The 20,700-nt window shown below is 61.3% G+C and overlaps 1 protein-coding gene across 1 annotated transcript in view; it reads left to right on the forward strand.

The window, feature by feature from the left end:
* The first annotated feature begins 1,808 nt into the window (after positions 1 to 1,808).
* The window catches only part of SLC25A42 (solute carrier family 25 member 42), a 28,382-nt gene continuing 9,490 nt past the window's right edge, over positions 1,809 to 20,700 (forward strand). Inside the window, exon 1 of the mRNA XM_070059055.1 lies at positions 1,809 to 1,919. The gene's annotated coding sequence lies outside the window, so the exon portion shown is untranslated. The remainder of the gene's footprint in view (positions 1,920 to 20,700) is intronic.

The following is a 20,700-nucleotide window of genomic DNA, read 5'->3' on the forward strand; positions in this document are numbered from 1 at the left end:
TCCCCAGGTCTGCGTTAGCATGAAGCGGGGACTTGAACCCAGTTCCTGGGACTTGGGATGTAGGCACCCTAACCGACGACTTAACTGCTGGGCAGGGCGCCCTCCCACGGTGTCAATGCTTTGCTTCTGTTTTGTGAAGGCTCCTATCAACCCGGAGAGATGGCCAGGAAACCAAGGCGGGGATTCTGAGTCCCGTGCTGGATGCCCATGGCCACTGGGTAACCAAGAGCAGGGACCCCAACCCAGCCCGCGGCGCTTCCACCACGGAAGTCGCCACGAGACACTCCGTTTTCCTACCTGCAAAATGGGCACCCTCACGTCCAGCCGGAAGTGAGGCTGGAGAAACTCCTGACCCCGCGGGGACCCGACACCCCATGGGTGTGGACCTCACCTTACTTCCTCTTCTCCAAGGGGCCGAAGGGGGACTAGGACCACGTGGCTCAGCACCGAATGCCAGTCCTCTTGCAAAGCCCCACCAGGAACCGGCACTACGCAGAGGGGCGGGGAGGGTCACACACTGGCAGGGACCTGTTGAGGAAGACCAAAGCCAGAGCCCACCCCACCCCATCCCACTTGGTCTGGCGGGCAGACCCAAGCCAGTCAGAATCTGATCAAGCCGGTCAGAATCTGATCAAGCCGGTCAGAATGGCCATCCTGCTTTCCAAATGCAGAAACTGGTCCAAGGTTGTGCACCTGGGAAGGTCCGCCCTCCTACCCCCCATGGAGGCTGAATGCATGCCTGCATTTGGCTACCGAAATGCCCCGTGTGACCTTGGGCAAGAAGCTTGGCCTCGCTGTGCCCTGGCCCCTGTAAAAGGTAGGCCAGGGGCCAGCGCTGTGGGACAGAAGGCTAAGCCTCCAGCCTGCAGTCCTGGCATCGCCATATGGGCACCAGTTCGAATCCCAGTTGCTCCACTTGAGACCTGGCTCCCTGCTACTGCGCCTGGGAAAAGCAGCAGAGGATGGCCCAAGTGCTTGGGCCCCTGCAGCCACGTGGGAGACCCGGAAGAAGTTCCTGGCTCCTGGTTCTGGCCTGGCCCAGCCCCGGCAGTTGGGGTCATTTGGGGAGTGGCCAATGGTTCCTTTGGCCTCATGGGATTGTGGCAATGAGCCTGACTATGGAGGAAGCGCAGAGAAGTCACACACATATTCCGCACCCTCTGAGCTGCGGCGGGAGGCCCGTGGTGACCTCTCACGAGTTTCTGCTCTGTGTCACCTGGGAGGGTGGGGGTGGAAAGTCATCCACGAATTCTTCAGCCGTGATGGGCCAAGTTCACGCCCGGACTTGGAGGCCTCGCTTCCGCGCCTGGAGGCTAAAGGGCACACTCCTCCCTGGAACCTCAAGGGACTCCGCGCGGGGCGCCCGAGGCCACGTCTTGGCGCTGCGCTAAAGGGCCAAACTGCACCTTGCGCGCTCCAGCCCTGCCTGGTGGCTAACCGCCCACGGCTGCTGCGATTAGCCTCAGCGCCTGCCCGTCTTCGGCAGCGCAACCAATCACGGGGGCCCTCCAGGCTACTCCCTCCGTTCCGCTCGCCTCAGTCCCGCCAGTCGCGCCAGCTTCCTTCGAGCCCCGCCCCTGCTACCCAGCGATTGGCTGATAGGGTTGCCCGTTTTCCACCCGAGCTCCAATCCTCGCCTGCCTCCAGGTCTTTGCCTCCCAGGACCTCGCACCCCGGGGAAACATCGAGGGACCTAGAACCTCTCCTACTAGCCCCGCCTCTACCTCTCTGCCGTTGGCCGCAGAGGCTGCCCGTCTGGGTTGTGGCCACCAATCCTTCCCGTCTCCAGCGCTGATTGGTCAGAGCGCAGCCAATCGGCTCGCGGCGTGGACCCCTCCCGTGGCGCGCGCCGGGGGTGCGCGAGGCGGGGCTGTGGTGGCTGGAGGCGGCGGCGGCGGCGGCGGCGACGCGCCGGGCAGGTGAGGGGGACGCGGGGGTCGCGGCGCGGCGCGGGCGTCGGGGGGATCTGCGCCGTCGGCCCGAGTTGCGGCGGGTCACGGGTTCTGTCATGGGCTCCGGGGCGGCAGCGGCCGAGACGGGGCGTGACAGCAGCGTCGCGGGGGCAGGGACCCCTCTCCCCGCGTCCTCTGGCCCCCGCACTCCGTATCTGGCGACCCCTGGGGGGGTGGTCCGCAGCCGTAGCCCAGGCATGCCTCACGCAGCATCCCTCTCCTCTACATCCCCCCTCAGACGCCGCTGACACATCCCCCCACCCACGGCGGCCCGCACGGTTGGGGCTGACCCCCACCCCCCCACACACCCCTGACCCCGGGCCCGCACTCATGGACACCCCCATCACCCGAGGCGGACACTCACATACGGGGGGGGGGCCGCTGTGTTCCCCTCCCCGCCTCCTCCCCCGTCCCCCACCTCCACACCTGAACCGATGACCCCTCACTCACCTGGACCTGTTCCCGCGGCCTCCTACGGATCCGTGCCCGCCCCGGTGACAGCCCGGGTGGCCGCCCGCGAGGACTCCCCCACCCATGCACCTGCCCTATGCCCCCAGCGGCCCCACACCTGCCCTGCTGCGCTCTCCCCCCACACTCCGCGCCCACCTTGGCACCTGCTTTTGCCCCGCTCCTCCCCCCCCCCATAGCCCGAGGCCCCCTGCACTCCCCAAACAAAACCCCACTCGAGTTTTATCTGGTAATGTGCAACAGCGTTTGACAATCAATAAAGTGATTTCCGGACTCTGAGGATAATCCCCAGAGCCCGAGCCGAAATGGGAACCGCCGCGCACCCAAAGCCCTGGGAGGGCTGCAGGCTGCGCGGCGCCGCCCCCTCCTCTGCCGACCTCCCCCACTTATTTATTTATTTATTTATTTATTTATCCCCGCCCCCTCCCCCCGTGTCTGAGCGCTGGGGTTGCAGGGAAACCCGCCCCGCAGCCCCCACCCCGAGCTGTCCCCGGGAGTCGTGACTTTGAGCCCGGAAAGGCTTAGCTGGAAGGGGCGGCCCCCAGCCGGTGTCTCGCAGCCCCGGGGCGGGGACGCCGCAGGGCGGGCGGGCGGACAGCTGTGCGCCGCTGGCCGGCGCGGGAGGGGCCGGGCTGTCGCTCCCCGTCCCTGGCGGAGCCCCGGGCTCAGGCTGCAGCCGCTGCGGTCGGGGCTCGCCGAGGGTGGCTCCTTCTGGAACTGTTCTCTTGGGCCGCCTGGGAGGAGGCCGGTGGTTTGGCTGTGTTGTTTCCTGGACGGCTGGCGTGGGGCCTCTGATCCACCTCCTGTCTCTCTCTGCAGAATTAGTGCTAGAATGTTCCGGAGGTCACCTCAGTGGCCCTGAAGCCCGGGGCTGGGGGCTGGGGGCTGGGGGCTGGGGGCTGGGGGGGGGGTTCTGCCCAACTTCAAAAACTGGACGTTTAAAACATGGGTGTGTCTGTGCGTGTAGGCGTGTACTGCACACGTATGTAGGCATTGTGCATGTATGTATTCTGCGTGTACCCGTACCAGGGGACTTCCAGAAGTTCTTGGAAATGGAGTTGAAAGAGCAATTTCGGTGCAGGTTTTTGAAGCCATTTGCATGAGGAGTCTTGAAATAAGTCACGGAAAGTGTGTATTATGCATGGATGTGAAAATTTTTTGCACCAAAATAAACATCTTTTAACCCATTTTCTGTGAACTTTTATTTCCTTTAAGATTCATTTATTTGGAGCCAGTGCTGTGGTGCAGCAGGTTAACGCCCTGGCCTGAAGCGCCAGCATCCCATATGGGCACAGGTTCGAGTCCCGGCTGCTCCTCTTCCGATCCAGCTCTCTGCTGTGGCCTGGGAAAGCAGCAGGTGAGGGCCCAAGTGCTTGGGCCCCTGCACCCGCGTGGGAGACCCGGAAGAAGCTCCTGGATCCTGGCTTTGGATCGGCGCAGCTTCAGCCATTGCAACCATTTTGGGAGTGAACTAATGAATGGAAGACCTCTCGCTGTCTGTAGCTCTGCCTTTTAAATAAATAAATCTTTTTTTTTTTTTAAAGCCAACATATGGAAGATCAATCTCTCTGTCTCTCCTTCTCTCTCTGTAATTCTGCTTTTGAAATAGATAAATATTTTTTAAAAGGGCCATATAGTAAAAGCCAAACTTATCTCCCCCTATCTGCACCCCAAGTGTGCACCTGTCAGGGTGCACCTGCTATTGATAATTTGTAGGTTATTATGAGAGGTTATATATCCCCAACCCTTTTACTTATTCTTTTTTAAAGATTTATTTTTAAAAATATTTTACTTATTTATTTGAATGGCAGAGGCAGAGCGAGAGGTCCTCCATCTGCTGGTTCACTCCCCAAATGGCTGCAATGGCCAGAGCTGGGCCAGTCCAAAGCCAGGAGCCAGGAGCTTCTTCCAGGTCTCCCATGTGGGAGGACTTGGGCCATCCTCCACTGCCCTCACAGGCCACAGCAGAGAGCTGGATTGGAAGTGGAGCAGCCGGGACTCGAACCGGTGCCCCCATGGGATGCTGGTGCCACAGGCAGAGGCTTAACTATCCACACCACAGCACTGGCTCCTATTTATTTATTCTGAAAGCCAGAGTTAGAAGGAGAGACTGAGAGGCATCGTTTCACTCCCTAGGTAGCCGCAGCAGCTGGGGCCGACAGGCCGAAGCCAGCGGCTTCATCCAGGTCTCCTGATGCAGATGGCGGGGGCCTCTTTCCCTGCCTTTCCCAGGCCATTCGTAGGGAGCTGGAGCAGAAGTGGAGCAGCCGGGCTTTGAACTGCTGCCCATAGGGGATGCCGGCCCTGCAGAGGGTGGCGGCTTAACCTGCTGCGCCACAGTGCTGGCCCTTCCTGCACCCGTTTTTGCTTTTACAAACCATGTTGTAAATGAGTCGGTAGATTGGCCCGTCAGCCCGAAGCAGAAGCAGGGAGCGGGTGTGGGCTCCAGCCGCCCATAGACGCGTCGGAGGCTCTTGTTGTCATGGAGATCTGGTCTGTCTGTGGGGACTTCCCCCGAGTGGCCCGGGCAGAGGCCGCGTCCTTGCCAGTGGTCCAGCTTCTCGGGCCTGTGGGTCTGGGTGAAGCTCAAAGTCCGGTTTCCTGCCCTGTGGCCAGCTGGGCTGGTACCACGTACCCAGGCCTGTCTCCTCCGGTGGGGAAAAGGCCGCTTCCGACTTCCGGCGCCCACTTGGGTGTTCTGGGTCCCAGGGTGGCGACTGGACCTCAGACTGCTGTTTGCCTTCTACGCTCAAACTACAGTTCTAGAAGCATTCGCGTTCCTTCTCTTGAGGCTTGCGGGTGAATCCTCTGGTTCACGCCCCCAGATGGCTGCAACAGCTGGGGCTGGCCAGGCTGAAGCCAGGAGCCAGGAGCTCATCCGGGTCTCCCGCGTGGGTGCAGGGGCCCAGGCACCTGGACCACCTTCTCTGCTTTCCCAGGTGCACTAGCAGAGAGCTGGGTCGGAAGTGGAGCAGCCGGGCCTCACACTGGTGCCCATGTGGGATGCCGGCACTGCAGGCAGTGGCTTTACCTGCTATGCCACAGCACCGGCATCCCCGCTTTTTTTTTTTTTAAGGGAGACAGGGTGCACCCTGGGCTCTCGTGGGGAGATGGGAGGTGCTGTGGTTTCAGAACGAGGTTGCTGGATAGTACTGGCGGGAAGAACCGCTTAGCGCTTTTCTACCGAATGAAAAATGAGGTTGATACTGACGAGAAATCCGCTCAGAGCTGGTTTCGGATTTTCTGGTTTATCCTGGATGTCCCACGCGGTAGCGCCGGCTGCTGGCAACGTCCCACCCGGGTCAGACTTCTTCCCACGTGACGCGGTTCAGTTTGTGCCCATCTGTTTCGGCGGTGTGGCAGGGGGACGGGGTCACGGGGTGGATCAGAACGCTGGCTTGTCTGGATCTGCACACAAGCGTTTTTTTTTTTTTTTTTTTAAATGCTTATTGCATCCCCAAAGTCTTGACTGCAAAAGGCGTCGTTTCAAACTGAAACACAGTGAGGGAAACCATGGAGAATGAAGAGACGGTGAACAGAACAGGAGAAGGTATTTGCAAAGTGTGCATCTGATAAGGAGTGTTTAAGGAACTCAAACAGCTCAGGGGCAACAACGATCAGTCACACATAATCCGATGTCAAAAGTGGGTAGGAGGCGGAGGCAGAGGTAGGATGCCCACTGGAATACCCGCGCGCCAGCTCCGCTTCCAGGCCAGCTCCCTGCGCATGCGCACCTGGGAGGCGGAAGTGCCTGTGCCCCTACCGCCCACGTGGGAGACCCGGATGGAGCTCCTGGCTCCCGGCTTCCGCCTGGCCCGGCCCTGGCTGCTGGGGGCATTTGGGGAGTGACCCAGCAGGTGGACGATCTCTTTGTGGCCGCCTTTCAAATAAATAAAAGCACCCCCTCCCCGAAGTGGAGACCTCAGGCGAGTGCGGAGAAAGCGTGAAGGATGAGTACAACCAGCCGCCAGCTCCGGCAGTGCGCTGTCCCTCTGTCCCCCAGTGACCCCCGCCGCTCGCCGCGCTATTTTTAGAACGGGCCTGCCAGCGTTTGTTTTCCTCACTGGGTGCCTTTTGCAAGGAGCGGCGTGGGCCAGGTGCTGGGACTCCGGGGCCGAGCTCTGTGGAAGCCGCGGGTCCTGGGAGGACGCCGGCGGCAGCGCAGCCTGTGGGGTCCGCAGAGGGCGGCCGTGACCCCGGGGCCTTGAGCGGGCCCCTGGCCGAGCACGAGGCATGGTTTGTTCCTCAGGACTGCTGTATGAATTGCTACCCATGGAGTGGCTTCCCACCACAGAAATGTCCCAGCCGGGGGCGGCCCTGAGGTCATGAATCAAGGCGTCCGCAGGTCCCCCTCCCCAGATTTATTTTATTTATTTATTTATTTTTTGACAGGCAGAGTGGACAGTGAGAGAGAGAGACAGAGAGAAAGGTCTTCCTTTCCCCTTTGGTTCACCCTCCAATTGCCGGCGCACCGCGCTGATCCGATGGCAGGAGCCAGGAACCAGGTACTTATCCTGGTCTCCCATGGGGTGCAGGGCCCAAGCACCTGGGCCATCCTCCACTGCACTCCCTGGCCACAGCACAGAGCTGGCCTGGAAGAGGGGCAACCGGGACAGAATCCGGCGCCCCGACCGGGACTAGAACCCGGTGTGCCAGCGCCGCAAGGTGGAGTATTAGCCTAGTGAGCCGCGGCACCCGCCCCTGTGTGCATCCTAATACTGCTTTCTGCTACCCCCCAGTGGCAGCTCTCTGGACTGGTGGTTGGTCCTGGGATCGTCCATGTTTTACAAAAGGGTGACCGAAGCCGGAGGAGGCCTTCGCGTAAAGACAAGGAGCAGCACGGGACGCCGGCCAGTGTGGCTCCTGGCCCCTGCCGTCTTCCACACAGGTTGCCTGCAGGCTCGTGGCTCCCGTGCCAGTCAGACGGCAGTGTTAGACACGGTCCCTGGAACGGTGCCACGTGTCACAGCCTGCGGGAGCTGTGTGACACAATCGCTCTGCAGGCTGCAGATGCGCGGGTGCCAGGCATGGGCCGGGGTCAGAGGGCACAGAAACGTGGGGGCTCGGAGGGCTGGGAGACATGGGCCGGGGTCAGAGGGCACAGAAACGTGGGGGCTCGGAGGGCTGGGGGACACAGACGTGGCATCCACCAGTCTCCGGGCACTGATCGTGCAGAGTGGGGCTGGGGGGCTGCAGGCTCATTCGGGGCGGGGGGGGACCAGGAGCCAATGAGGAGGTAACCAGGTGATAGGCTGTTTTTTTTTTAAAGGTTTTTTTTTTTTATTTTTTGAAGATTTATTTGCTTATGTGAAAGGCAGAGTGACAGGGAGAGAGAGATCTTCCGTCCACTGGTTCATTCCTCAAATGGCCACAATGGCCAGAGCTGGGCTGGTCCAAAGCCAGGAGTTTCTTCCGGGTCCCCCAGATGGGTGCAGGGCCCAAGCACTTGGGCCACCTTCTGCTGCTTTCCCAGACACATTAGCAGGGGGCTGGATCGGAAGAGGAGCAGCCGGGACTTGAACCGGCAGCCAACGCTTCAGGTGGGAGCTTTACCCACGAAGCCACAGACCCAGTCCCGACTGCTTTTCAAATAAATACATAAAGTCTTAAAAGAGGAAAAAGGCCTAGCGGACAGTGCCGGGGAGGGGTGTGGAGGCCAGCGAGGCCAGAGGTTCCCAGCAGGATGGCGGGGGACACGCCCTTGTCTTGGGCTCAGCACCTCTCTCTGGCCTCAGGGATCTGCTTCCCGTGCCCTGGTACCGCCCTGAAAGCCACAGCACGGACGTCAGAGCCGTCGCTCCATCCCCAGGCCGTCAGCCTTCTCTGTGGCCGGCCCAACGAGCAGGCACCGCTGCCCTTCAGTGTCCACGGGCCCCCCTGAGGGTGCCGGAGTCCCCGGACGCTCAAATCCCACCAGGGCTTGTGCTTGCATGGAGCCCACACACATCCACCCACAGAGAGACAGAGAGGGAGACGGATTTTCCACCCACTCTCTCACTCCCTACGTGGCCACAATGGTCAGGGCTGAGCCGGGCTGAAGCCAGGAGCCTGGAGCTCCATCCGGGTCTCCCACCTGGGTGCAGGGCCCAGGCACAGGGACCGTCTGCTGCTGCTTCCCCAGGCTCATTAGCAGGGGCAGACTGCAAGCACAGTGGCTGGGATTTGAACTGGCGCTCTGGAATGGGATACTGATGCTAAGGTAGCCTAACCTGTGGCAAAACACCAGCCCTGACTTTTTTTCTTTTAAAGTAATGATTGTGGCCGGCGCCGCGGCTCACTAGACTAATCCTCCGCCTTGCGGTGCCGGCACACCGGGTTCTAGTCCCGGTCGGGGGGCCGGATTCTGTCCCGGTTGCCCCTCTTCCAGGCCAGCTCTCTGCTGTGGCCAGGGAGTGCAGTGGAGGATGGCCCAGGTGCTTGGGCCCTGCACCCCATGGGAGACCAGGAGAAGCACCTGGCTCCTGCCTTCGGATCAGTGTGGTGCACCGGCCGCGGCAGCCATTGGAGGGTGAACCAACGGCAAAGGAAGACCTTTCTCTCTCTCTCTCTCTCTCACTGTCCACTCTGCCTGTCAAAAAAAAAAAAGTGCAGACACAGAGGGGCAGCTGTGTCCAGCTGTGCAGTGCGCTTGCTCCTTCTCCTGTCCACAGGGCAGGTGTCTGGGCCCCGCCCTCTGCCGGTTCTGACTTCAGTCTGCCCTGGGACTCAGGGGCCTGCGCAAACAGCCCTGGGGATCCTGGGAGGAGCAGCCCGGGGCTGGGGGGCCAGCGCGGTCCTGCCCCTCGCTGCTGTGGGCCAGCCCCTGCTCTGCTCTGCTCCGTCGTCTCCTCAGGGCGGGGTGGGGGGGGACCGAGGCTGCACCCCTTTCTTCTAGCACGATCCGTTGCCCCCCAGGCCCGAGCTCGGGGAGGCGCGGCTGGCGTGGGGACGGGTTAGAGCCGGGCCTCCAGGAAGAGGCTGGTTTAGGGAGGAAGGGGTCCCTGGGGGTCCAACTGTGGCCTTTGACACCAGCGTTACCTGTGGGCACGCCGGTTTGAGGCCCGGCCGCTCTACTTCCTATCTGGCTCCCTGACAGTGCACTGGGAAGCAGTAGCAGATGGCCCCAGTCCTTGGGCCCTGCCACCCACATGGGAGACACCGATGGAGCTCCTGGCGCTGGCTGTTGTGGCCATCTGGGGCGTGAACCAGCAGATGGAAGACTGCTCTCTCTCTCACTCTGGATTTTTAAAAAATTTTATTTATTTGAAAGGCAGAGTTACAGAGGGAGGGGGAGAGAGAGAGAGAGAGGAGAGAGAGAGAGGAGAGAGAGAGAGAGAGAGAGAGAGAGATCCTCCATCTGCTGCTTCACTCCCCAAATGGCTACAGTGGCTGGAGCTGGGCTGATCTGAAGCCAGGAGCCAGGAGCTTCTTCCGGGTCTCCCACACGGGTGCAGGGGCCCCAGGACTTGGGCCATCTTCTACTGCTCTCCCAGGCCACAGCAGAGAGCTGGATGGGAAGTGGAGCAGCCAGGACTTGAACCAGTGCCTTTATGGTATATGGGATGCCGGTGTTGCAGGTGTCGGCTTTACCTGCCACACCACAGCACCGGCCCCCTCACCGTGGATTTTGAACACGTGACTAAATAAATATTAAACAAAGTGGCATCCCCAAGCGAGAACCAAGGCCGCAAGGCAGGACCGGGGCCGCTGGCCGCCCCCTCCGCCTGGAGCCCGCAGGTCCGGGCGACACAGCAGCAGAGCCCACGTCTCAGAGAGGCCGGGCAGCAGCGTGGGCATTGGCAACGTGCTTGGTGGGCAGGGGGCTTTTGTAAAGCTATGAAGAAAAGGGGTGTCTGTGGGCTTGTGACCCTGGAGGCCCAAGGTCGAGGGCTGCATCTGGTAGGGGGTGGGGGTGGGGTGCCTTGATGGGCGGGGCTGCGCCAGCCCGCGAGTTCTCTTCCCCACTTTGGGGAGATGACCCTGGGGGCTAGGGCATGGGCACTGAGCCCCGGCGTGGGGAGTGGGTTCCAGGCTGAGACTCGTGGGTGGTGGGATGGTGGGATTGGTAAACTGGGGAGGGGGTGCCAGAAACATCTCCTGCGCTTGCTCGGTGGGATGGGCGGTGTTAAATAGGCTCTGCCCACGCCCTGTCTGGTTCCTCCCTGGAGAGAGTGACCCATCCCGTGCCTGGCGCCTGCTTGATTGCTGCAGGCCCGGGAAGCCAGTGGCCGGTGGGGGGGTTAGTGACCCATCCAAGGTCGTGTGCCGGTCCCTGTCCTCCCACCACACCGGTGCGCGTGCTCCCCGGGGACACAGAGTTGGAGGTGACTGAAGAGGCGCTGTCCTGCTGCCGGCAGCCCCTGTCCGCAGGTGTCGGGCCTCTGACTCCTGGCCAGGCGTGGATGCCGGGCGTGACCCGGGCCCCGGCCTCCCAGGAACCCCCGGCCTAGCTGGGTAGGTGATTGGAAAGCACCAGAGAACCACAGAGTGTGCAGTAAGGGGCAGGTGAGGCCGGGACATCTTAGGGTGGGCTTTGAAGGTTGCAGAGGAGTTTGCTGCCAGCATGGGAAGTGTGGCCGAAGCTGGACTCAGCATGTCTGGGGAATTAACTCAATGCAGCGAGTAATTGCTGACTCCCCCTGAGTGGATGGGGTGCACTGGGCCGTAAGAACCAAGGGTGTTTGGGGTGAGGGCCCTTGGGCACCTCGATGTTTAAGACCAGGTCCAAGAGCTTCTGGCCATAGGTGTGGGCCACACTGCCTGCCACCACGGAACTCGCTGACCCACCGCAGAGTGTTCCGGATCTTTCAGGGTGTGCGTGTCTTCCGGAGAGACAGCGCAGCCTGGGTCGGCGTTTGCAGTCTGCGTGGGAGGGGCACACGGAAGCGAACTTGGGGGGGCAGTCTAGGTTAAGGGAACGCCGCCAGGTGGGATGCGCCGGGATCCGGTAGGCAGAATTGACCAGCAAACAGGAGGTTAGTTTGTGTCTGTGGGCTGACACGAGAGGAACTGCGTCCCTCCTCACCGGTGACCGCCCTCCGGCTCTGCACGTCTTTCCTGCATCGCCCGGGCCAGCAGGCAGCTCCCAGCGGGGTGGCGCTCCCCTCCCTCAGTCTCTTATTTTATTTGTAAGATTTATTTTTATTTATTTGAAAGGCAGAGTTACAGAGAGAGAGATGCACACACACATTGAGAAAGAGATCTTCCATTTGCTAGTTCGCTCTCTGGATGGCCACAACAGCCAGGGCTGGGCCAGGCTAAAGCCAGGAGCCAGGAGCTCCATCCGGGTCTCCCACACGGGTGCAGGGGCCCAAGCACTTGGGCCATCTTCTACTGCTTTCCCAGGACATAGCAGAGAGCTGGATGGGAAGTGGAGCAGCCGGGACTCAAACCGGTGCCCATATGGGATGCCGGCACTGCAGGCCAGGGAGTTAACCCGCTGCACCACAGCGCCGGCCCCAACAATGGCGGCTTTACCCGCTGCCCTACAATGCTGGACCCCGTCTCCCTCAGTCTTGTAGCTGGTTGGGAGTGGGCACAGAGGGGTGCGTGTGTGTGTGTGTGTGGACAGTGTGGGCACGTGGGATGTGGAGGCTGCTGGCCTTGGGATTGCCCAGAGCCGCAGGCTCCTCCCACCTCCCCAAGAAGCGAGCACCTTGCTCCGAGCCAGTGTTCCTGTCGCCCAGCGCGGTGTCCGGCGGAGGCTGGCGTGACCGGGCTCACTGTGTGAGTCGTGTGACTCCCCCGCCCCGCCGGCCAGCGCCCCCGCCTGGCTGTGTTTTCTGTCCGTCGCATGGGTCGGTCGCCCAGACAGAATAGTGCGTGCAAAGCTGAGCCTTGGCGGTCTGGGGCCGCCCTGCACCTGGCCCCTGGCTCTCGCCCCGCTTCCGGGGAAGACCCTGGCGCCGAATCCCAGCCGATGTCGTCAGCGCTCGTGAAAGACACCGAGAGAGCGGGAGGAGGCTGCCCCGCTGAGGCTGGGCCGACGTCCCGACGGGCCCCCTGTGCGTGGAAGATGCACGCAGCCCCCTAACCGCCGCCTGTCCTAGCCCCGTGACGCAGCCCACCGCAGAGTGCCAGGCGCGTCCTCTCGTCACTGTGGGCGTCCGGGCCGAGGACCGTGTAGCCAGGGAACAGGTCCAAGTGCAACACCACAGTACAGGGCCAGCAGCACCGCGCAGCCTGCCACGCCCACATCCCGTGTGAGTGCCGGCTCGGGCCCGGCTGCTCCGTTTCCGATCCGGCTCCTTGCTAATGGCCTGGGAAAGCCGCCGAAGCTGCCCCACGTGCGTGCTTGGGAGACCTGGATGAAGCCTCTGGCTTCGGTCTGGCCCAAAGGGAGTGAAACGGCAGGTGGAAGATTTCTTTCTCCCCCCTCCTTGCCTTTCAAGTAAATAAATACATTAATTTAAGAAAACCCACCTCGAGGTACAGTTTGACCTGAATGCGGATCGCGCTCAGCCCACAGTAACGTCGGGAGGGACACAGGTGGAGCCGTCCGTGCAGCTCGGGGCTGGGAGATTCCAGGAGACAGGTGTGCTGGGGAGGTGCCGGCCACAGATCCCAGCTGCGCGCTGAACTGGAGTGGGCGGGGCTTCCGGGCTCTGGAAGGGAAAGTCCAGGGGCCTTGGGCGCTCACACCCTGCCCCCACCCCACCCCCTACAGAAAGAGGACCTCCCTGGCCCCGTGGCTCCCTCAGGGCCCCAGGTCTCCATCTGTGGCCCACCACAGCGCCAGCCCTGGTTCTTTACATTTTTGTTTATTTAATTTATCTGAAAGACTGGACAGAGGTCTCCCCCTGTTGGTTCACTCCCCAGGACCTGCATCCGGGTCCCCCACCTGAGTGGCAGGAACCTAAACACTTGAGCCCTCACCTGCTGCCTCCCAGGTGCGTTAGCAGGACGCTGGATGGGAAGCAGAGGAGCCGGGACTCAATGCAGCCATTCCCATGTGGGATGCAGGTGCCCTGAGCAGCGTCACTCCGCTGAGCCTTAGCACCAGCCCCACAAATGTGCTATGTGTAAAATATACATAACACGGCCGGTGCCGCGGCTCACCAGGCTAATCCTCCGCCTGTGGCGCCGGCACCCCGGGTTCTAGTCCCGGTTGGGGCACCGGATTCTGTCCCGGTCGCTCCTCTTCCAGTCCAGCTCTGTGCTGTGGCCCGGGAGTGCAGTGGAGGATGGCCCAAGTGCTTGGGCCCTGCCCCCCATGGGAGACCAGGAGGAAGCACCTGGCTCCTGGCTTCAGATCGGTGCAGCGCCGGCCTTAGTGGCCATTTGGTGGGGGTGAACCAACGGAAGGAAGACCTTTCTCTCTGTCTCTCTCTCACTAACTCTGCCTGTCCAAAAAAAAAAAAAAACTTTAAAGATTTACTTATTTACTAAAACTATTAAAATTTTTAAAAGATTTACTTATTTATTTGAAAGGCAGAGAGAGAGAGAGAGATCTTCTATCTCTGTTTCACTCCCCAGATGGCCAGGGAGGAGCCAGGCGCTCCATCCGGGTCTCCCACGTGGGTGCAGGGACCCAGGCCCTTGGGCCATCTTCTGTTGCGTGTTAGTAGGGAGCTGGATTAGAATTGGAGCAAGCAGCCAGGACTCGAACTGGTGCCCGTATGGGATGCTAGTGACAAGGGGCAGGGGCTTAACCCACCGCGCCACACTGCCTCCCCCTGAATCTTTTAGAAATGAGTTTGTGGGGCCAGCACGTTGGCATAGCAGGTGAAGCCGCCTTCTGTGGTGCCGGAATCCCATATGGGCGCTGGTTCGAGTCCCGGCTGCTCCACTTCCAGTCCAGCTCCCTGCTGGTGCACCAGGGGAAGCCCGGAGGAGGGCTCCAGTGCTTGGGCCCCTGCACCCATGTGGGAGACTCGGAAGAAGCCCCTGGCTCCTGGCTTTGGCCTGGCCCAGCCCTGGCCATTGCAGCCATTTGGGGAGTGAACCAGCAAATAGAAGATCTCTGTCTCTTTCTCTCACTCTGATTTTCAAATAAATAAATGAATCTTTTTTAGAAGATTAGCTTTTATGTACAGTAGACAGAGGGCATTGGCGCCCGGACCCCGGTCCCCCAGATACCAGAATCCACAGTCACTCAAGCGCCCTCTGTAAAGTGACACAGTGTTTGCACAGAGCCTATGCAGAGCCTGTGTGTTAAATCCCCTCTGGATGACTCATACGGCCTAATGCAATGTCAGTCCTGTGTACACAGCTGTTACACTGTATCCCGTGGGGACGCACGTGCTCAGTCCAATGGTGTTATCCCTCACCTGGCGGCTCCTCTGCTCGGCTTCCCTCTCTCTCCACCGTGACACCTGTGAGGCCCGCCCGGGTTGCTGCATACGGCTGCAGCGTGATCTTTGGCGGCGTCATGTGATATGCCACACGCGTGTTCTGTCTCCTGGGGGTGGCCGCTGGGCTGCAGCGCTGTCAGGTGCCCCCGGCCCCACCCGAGCTGAAACCCGTGGGGAGGCAGGAGGGAGGGGGCCCTGGCTGCTTGGGGCAGAAGCAGAGTGGCCTTTGCAGCCACCTGGGGAGTGAACCAGTGGGTGGAGGATCTCTCTGTCTCTGGCTGTCTGTCTCTGTCATGTTCCCTTTCAGATAAAGATTTATTTATCTGAAATGGAGAGGGATACAATGAGATGGGAGAGAGACAGGCATCTCCCATCTGCTGGTCACTCCCCAGATGGCCAGGCTGAAGCCAGGAGCCAGGAGCTCCATCCGGGTCTCCCACGTGGGTGCAGGGGCCCACGACGTTGAGCCGTCTTCGGCTGCTTTCCCAGGCGCATTAGCAGGGAGCTGGACCAGAAGTGCCGCAGCCGGGACTCGAACCGGCGCTCTGATGTGGGATGCGTTGTCCCGGGCAGCAGCTCCGCCCCATCGCCCCGGCAGGTCCTAGGCAGACACATGGCAGGGCGTCCTCAGGAGGAGAGCCGACTTCTGCACACAGACGCGTTGGCCCCGAGTGGGTGCCGTGAGCCCACCTCACCGCGGCTGCTGGGAGCTGGGGCACCTGTCGCAGGGCACCCAGCTGGTGAGGGGCGGCCTGGAGCCTGCCCGCACCTGTGATCCTGCCCTCCGGTTGACACAGAGGTGCATCCTTGGCAGGCGACTCGGGGGAGGAGTCCCCAGCTCTGCCCAAGAGTCACCGTTAAGGAATGCGAGGGCCCCAGCCTCACCCACCAGATGACTTGGGGAGACCAGAGCGGGCAGAGCAGCTGAGGGAGGGGCCTTCTCTGACCTGGCCGCCAGCAATGGACCCATAAGGACTTGTGGGGCACCTGGAGTGACCAGAGTGGCAGGGGGGACAGCAGCAGTGTGTGGGGCAATGGAGTGGGAGGGGCCAGCTCCCCAGTTGTGGGCCCGTGGCCGGCGGTTTCCAGTGCGAATCGGCTGGGTCTGGTTTTAAATCAACGTAAGCGTGTCTCATGTCTCGTCCACACAGTGCCCCTGGTGGTGTGATGAGAACACGGGGTGAGTGAAGAAGGTCTTCCTTCCATGGGGTCTCGCCCACCTGCCCACCGGCGTCACCCTGCTCTGTTCCCCATGCCCCAGCCGCCACAGTGAGCTGAGCCACTGCTCCCCGACGGTCGCCCCTGTGAGCGGGCCCACGGCTGCCCGACCCCGTGGGAGGCCCCAGAGGCACTGTGCGTCCTCGCCTCTTCCAGCCCCTTTCCGTGCAGCCAGGGTTGAGTTTGCGAGCCCTTCAGGGGCGTGGGCGCAGTCAGCGAGGGTGTTGAGGGGCGCGGGGCGGGGCTGCTGTCCCTGTTACTTCGGCAGGCGGTGGAGAGCCCAGACACGCCGCCCGCCTCCGCACCTCGCAGGCTCGGCCAGCGGGCGCCCAGCTCAGCGGCCCGGCTGCAGGGCCTTGGGGAGCTCCGGCCGCGGTCACCCCGGGGCCGCCCCTCGGCCTGCAGGGGAGGGGTGGGAGATAGCGCCCCTAGCGGCCGCGCTGCGCTGAGTCCCGGAGTCTCCGACTGGTTTCTGTTGCTAGAGGAAATGTATTTCTCTTCATTTTATTTGAAGGGCAGAGAGGTGGGGAGAGACTGATGGATCGTCAGATGCTGCGATCACTGGTTCGTTCCCCAAATGCGCACAATGGCCAGGGCTGGGCCAGGCCAGAGCCAGGAACGCCATCCGGGTCTCCCAGGGGGCTGGCAGGGACCCATCACTGCTGCCTCCTGGTGTGCGCATTCGGAAGCTGGGTGATGCTGGGACTCAAAGCCAGGCACTCCGATTCTGGGCCCCGGGCGTCTTTACCGCTGGGCCGAATCCCCGCCTCGGCCAGCCCAGCCCCATGGGTGCCTGCCAGCGCCTTGCCCAGGCCAAGGCCGCCTCTCCTTGTCTGCCGTCCTCCTCCTCACACGGTTCGCCCAGGCTCCCCGTGTGCCCCTTTATCGCGGGTTAAATCCAGGGTATTAGATTCTCCTGAATTAGACAGGCCCGGGGTAGCATCTCCCGCCAGCACGGACCCCACTTGCTGGCCCCAGCCCTCGATGCTGCTCATGCGTGGCTCACCCCCTCCAGGCTCGCGTCCTGGGGCCCTGGCCCCTTTGTCCCAGCCCCGGGGCCTCGGCCAGGCTTTGCCATGGAGGTGCTTCTCTGATCGGCGTGTCTTTGCAAGCCGCTGTCTGGGCATGGCCAGACGCCTGCCCTCCGCCTGCCCCCACCTGGCTGTTGCCCTGGGTTAGGCAGTGTCTTGATTTAGGGGCACTTGGCTCTCTGGGAGGGGCACTCAGAATGGGGTGATGTCGACACTGACGCGGGGGCCTCCTTGGAGAGGGGCACGGTTGTGGCCTTGGAGCCGTCCCCGGGCTGAGTCCCCTCTGCTCCTGACTTGGGCCAACCTTCCTGTGTCCTGTGAAACCCAAGGGCACCACAGCACTCCCAGCCATCCGCTACAGTGACCACTGCCATCGTGCCTGCACAGCCCAGGCCGCGGCCAGCACCGCCCTGCCTCAGTTTCCCCCTCCTTGGGCGGTGAGAGAGCACAGGGCGAAGGGCCTTAGAGAACCGTGGGTGCTATGATGCCCTGGTTCTGAGCCTGCGTCCCCAGCCCACGCTCACCCCACACGCAGGGGCAGGGAGAGGCCCGGCAGCCGCTGGACCCCAGATACCGCCCTCCCAGGAGAGGAGCCGGCCAGGGTCAGTGCGGCCTGCTGAGAAAGCCACTGGCTTCCCCCAAACCCAGCAGAAAGGGAGGCTGCCTGTGGCCGCTCTGGGGGAGCCAGGCCACTCGGCCAGTCCCTGGAGAACCTCGGACGTGGACTAAGCTGCCACCTGTAGTCTGGGGAGCCCCGGCTGCTCTGCTTCCAATCCCGCTCCCTGCTGATGCACCTGGGGAAGCAGCAGGTGATGGCCCACGTGCTTGGGCCCCTGCACCCGTGCGGGAGACCCGGATGGAGCTCCAGGCTCCTGGCTTTGGTCTGGCCATTGTGGCCATTTGGGGAGTGAACCAGTGGATGGAAGGCATCTCTCTCTCTCTCTCTCTCTCTCTCTCTCTCTCTCTCTCTCTCTGCCTTTCAAATAAATAAATCTTTAAAAACAGAAAAAGCAGGCAGGCCTCGGAAGCTGCTGAGTTTCCCCAGGCGTGTGTGTGCGCGCATGTCTTTAGCCTTTTATTTAGAAACAACCTTAGACTCAAAGGAGAGCCGTGGGGCCTGCAGGACCAGGCTGGAGCACGAGGGAGGTCCCGCGCAGGCGCTGCGGCTGCTCGCGGCTCCACAAACGTCCGTGTCCTCGGGTGGGCCTCGCGAGGGCTCTTGGGCCTGGCCCGCCGTGACTCGAAAGCCCTGGGCGTGTGCATGGGCGTGGTGCAACCGGCTGGGGGAAGAGGGAGGAGCCTCGGCACCGGAGCCCAATCACGACACGCGCTGGCCGCTTCCCAGGCTTCGGGATCTGGGGAGGAGCAAGTGTGCCAAAGACGCCGGCAGGGGGCGGGCGTGGGGCGCAGTGGTTGGGACGGGAGCCCCCGCATCCCGTGTCGGAGTGCGGGGGCCGGGTTCACGTGCTGGCTCGGCGCCCAGCTCCAGCTTCCTGCTCGCGCACCCTCCGAGAGGCAGCGGCGGCGGCGCCAGTCTTGGGTCTGCTCCCACGTGGGAGGCCTGGATGGAGTTTGCAGTTCCTGCTTTGGCCCGGCCCAGTCCTGGCCATGGTGGGCATTTGGGGAGTGAACGGGCAGATGGGAGCCTGCTCGCTTTCTTTCTGCCTCGAAAATGAATTTTCCAAAAGATTTATTTATTTATCTGAAAGAGATACAGAGACTGGGAAAGACAGACCTTCCATGTGCTGGTTCACTCCCCAGATGGCTGCAACAGCCAGGGTAGGACCAAACTGAAGCCAGGAGCCAGGAGCTCCATCCGGGTCTCCCACACGGGGGCAGGGTCCCAAGCACTTGGGCCCTCACCTGCTGCTTTCCCAGGCCACAGCAGAGAGCTGGATCGGAAGAGGAGCAGCCGGGACTCGAACCGGCGCCCATATGGGATGCTGGCATCACAGGTGGCGGCTTTACCCACTACACCACAATGCCAGTCTCCCTCAAATGAATTTTTTAAAATTAAAATTGCTTTAAAGTTCAGGAAAGATGACTTAAAACATAAATTGATGTTGGTGCCAAAAGAAATTTGAAATCTGTGCATATGGAAGGAGTGTGAGAAGTTCCTCGAAGGAGCTGGCACTGTGGCGCAGAGAGTAAAGCCCCCGCCACCGATGCCAGCATCCCATACGGGCGCTGGTTCAAGACCCGGCTGCTACACTTCCCATCCAGCTCTCTGCTGTGGCCTGGGAAAGCAGTAGAAGATGGCCCAAGTCCTTGGGTCCCTGCACCCGCGTGGGAGACCTGGAAGAGGATCCTGGCTCCTGGCTTCGGATCAGCCCAGCTCCTGCTGTTGCAACCATTTGCAGGGTGCACCTCTGTCTCTGTCTCTTCCTCTCCCTCTCGCTATGTAACTCTTTCAAATAAATGAAACTTTTTTTTTTTTTTTGACAGGCAGAGTGGACACTGAGAGAGAGAGACAGAGAGAAAGGTCTTCCTTTGCCGTTGGTTCACCCTCCAATGGCCGCCGCGGCCGGCGCACCGCGCTGATCCGATGGCAGGAGCCAGGTGCTTCTCCTGGTCTCCCATGGGGTGCAGGGCCCAAGCACTTGGGCCATCCTCCACTGCACTCCCTGGCCACGGCAGAGAGCTGGCCTGGAAGAGGGGCAACCGGGACAGAATCTGGCGCCCCGACTGGGACTAGAACCCGGTGTGCCAGCGCCGCAAGGTGGAGGATTAGCCTAGTGAGCCGCCGCACCAGCCATGAAACTTTTTTTAAAAAGTTTATGGAAATGTATATCATGAAAAAACTATGTGTGGGTGTCAACAATGTTTTTGTATCAAAATAAAACTTTAATTCAATTTTCCATGAATTTTTATACAAAGATTTATATATTTATTTGAAATGCAGAGTTATAGAGATGGGAGGGGAGGGAAGGAGGGGGAGAGAGAGGGGGAGAGAGGGAAAGAGAGGGGAAGAGGGGGAGAGAGAGGGGGAGAGGGGGAGAGGGAGAGAGGGAGAGAGAGAGAGAGAGAGAATATGAATCTTCCATCTGCTGGTTTACTTCCCAGGTGGTTGCAACAGGCTTGGGCAGGGCCAGGCCGAAGGCAGGAGCCAGAAACTCCATCCTGATCTCCCACGTGGGTGCAGGGGCCCAGGCACTTGGGCCATTACCGCTGCCTCCCAAGCGTATGAGCAGGAAGCTGGATCGGAAGTGGAGCAGCCAGGAATTGAACTGGAGCCCATGTGGGATGCTGGCTTCACCGGTGGCGTCTTAACCCGCTCACCACAGCCCCAGGCCCTCCATGAGCTTTTTCTAGAAGGCTTGTGTGGGGGTTTCTCCAGTTAATCCTGAGCTGGACGTGGGAACAAATATTACCAGGGCTGGGACTCGAACTGTTGCTCTGCTACGGGGGTTGCAAGCGGCAGCTTAACCCGCTGTGCCCCACGCCAGCCCCACCTGCAGACGCACCCATTGCAGGCGTCGATTCGCACGGGTTCGGGTTCCTCCTGCTCTGCCCTAAGAGAGCAGGTGGGGCTCCCGCTGTGGTCCCAGGAATGCGCACTTGAACTTTAAAGTAAATTCCGCTCTGGAGCCGGCACAGGGCAGCCGCCAGGGCCTGCCCCAGGGGGAGATGTTGACAGAAATAGGAGGGTGGGCAGCAGGCAGTGGCTCACCCTGGGACGCTCACGAGCCACCTGCTGCTCGTGGAGGCCAGGGCAGTGAGGGCAAGCGCTGGTCTCCAGTGGGCGGTCAGGGAGAGGAC

Source organism: Oryctolagus cuniculus, chromosome 16 (genome assembly GCF_964237555.1).
Source record: "Oryctolagus cuniculus chromosome 16, mOryCun1.1, whole genome shotgun sequence".
NCBI classification, from domain to species: domain Eukaryota; kingdom Metazoa; phylum Chordata; class Mammalia; order Lagomorpha; family Leporidae; genus Oryctolagus; species Oryctolagus cuniculus.